This window comes from Pezoporus flaviventris, unplaced genomic scaffold (assembly GCF_033815535.1).
Source record: "Pezoporus flaviventris isolate CSIRO_AGI_PZ_B2104156 unplaced genomic scaffold, CSIRO_AGI_Pfla_v1 ptg000223l, whole genome shotgun sequence".
Classification (NCBI taxonomy): Eukaryota; Metazoa; Chordata; class Aves; order Psittaciformes; family Psittacidae; genus Pezoporus; species Pezoporus flaviventris.
In genome coordinates, this window is record NW_026892771.1 from 160,979 (window position 1) to 162,653 (window position 1,675).

Here is a 1,675-nt window from a genome sequence, read left to right on the forward strand (position 1 = left end):
TCCCCTCCTGTCCCTGCGCACGTGGCTGCCACCGCTGTGCGGTTCCAGGGCAAGGAAGAGCTCCCAGGGGTTATAGAGGAGCTGGACCCAAAGTGCTTGAGAAATCAGGTGCTCCATGCACACCAATGTGAAAAGCAGAGGTGACAACAGCAGAGGAAGTCAGGTGCTCTGTGCCAACAGGATTTTAACCCCCCTCCTCTGAGGATACATCTGCAGCCCCGGAGTGTGAGACTGAGCAAGCTGCTCTAGTGGAAGGTGGCCCTATCCATGGCAGGGGGCTAGAACTGGATGAGCTTTAAGGTCGCTTCCAACCCAACCCATTCCACGATGCTTCTATGATCCCAGCAGGACACAAACCAGCCCCACATACCCCAGGGAGCATCCACTTCCACCCCAGCTCTGCCCACTTCCAGAAGGCTGAATCCCAAAGCACCGGGGGATAACCTGCTTTTAAAAGTAGTTTATTTGGATTTTCCACATCCTTTAATGAGTCGCAAACAAATGAACAGAAAAGATTTTGGTTTTTTTCCCTAACATCGTACAATTTTTGAAATAAAAAGTCAAGAAAAGCCAAAAAAAAATAAAAAGGGGGAAAAGGACAACGGCCGTTGTTCCAATGGAAACAGGACGCTCCGCACCCACACTCTGCACCTCTTCAGTGGTGTGGCAGAAGAAGATGATAGCTCCCTAATTTGTTTCAGAGAACACACTTGCTCCAACCTGGCTGCCTTCATGCTCCTCCTCCTCTTCCCTGTCCCTCTACAGAGAGCAAGTTCTATTGAGTGAAGCCCAAGTTCACCTGGTGAGAAGGGAGAATCAAGCATGGACTGGATGGTACCCAAGGGGGAAGAACCACCACTGTAAGGTCTGATGTACGCCTAAAGCAAGGGCTCTTTTCCAGTTGTACATCTACCAGGTAGCACAGATTCCCCTTTACCATCCCAGGGGAATGTGGAGCTGTTTTGAGGGTGCTGAGGAATTTTACTACAATTTGTAGAGAACCAAAGGGAAAAAGGCACCTCATTCCCTGGATCTCTGGGCTCAGTTTCAACAAGTGCTTGTTACAGGAAAGGCTGGAGAGTAGCATGTGCTGACTCCCAGTTTTTGGTTTGAAAGGATGTTTGGGACCAAAAGGAAGCCAATGAAGGTGGGAACGGGTGACGCTCAGCCCAGCCCTGACACCGAGGGTGCAGTGGACATGCTGGGGTTGGGTGGGAAAACCATGCCAGGAAAGGCATGGGATGCTCTTGGGCCATCCAAGCCCCTTCCTTCCCCAAGGCAAGGGAAGGGCTGTGGCCAGAAAAATCCATTGCAACTTGTCATGATTTTCATGTTCATCAAAAGCTTCCAGCCCCAGCCTGATTAGAACAATGGGGCAGAGGCACAAAGCTCCCTTACTGTCATTCCTCGGGTTTTAGCAATTCCTTTTCATGCTGTTTAGTGGGGTTTAAGCCTCTTTTTCACTGCTTCTCCTCCTTCTTCAAAACATAAATCAGAGAATTCCCTTTTTGCTCAGCCCTTCAGGCTTATTTTCCAAACCATGAAGTGGCCCTATGGTTCCTGACCAAAAAGGATGTGACAAAAAGAGATGCCTCATGCAAGACAAGGCCAGTTCTAAAGCTAAAAGGCCCCTAAAAATCAATCCATTAAATAAAGACTGATCACAACCAAGATG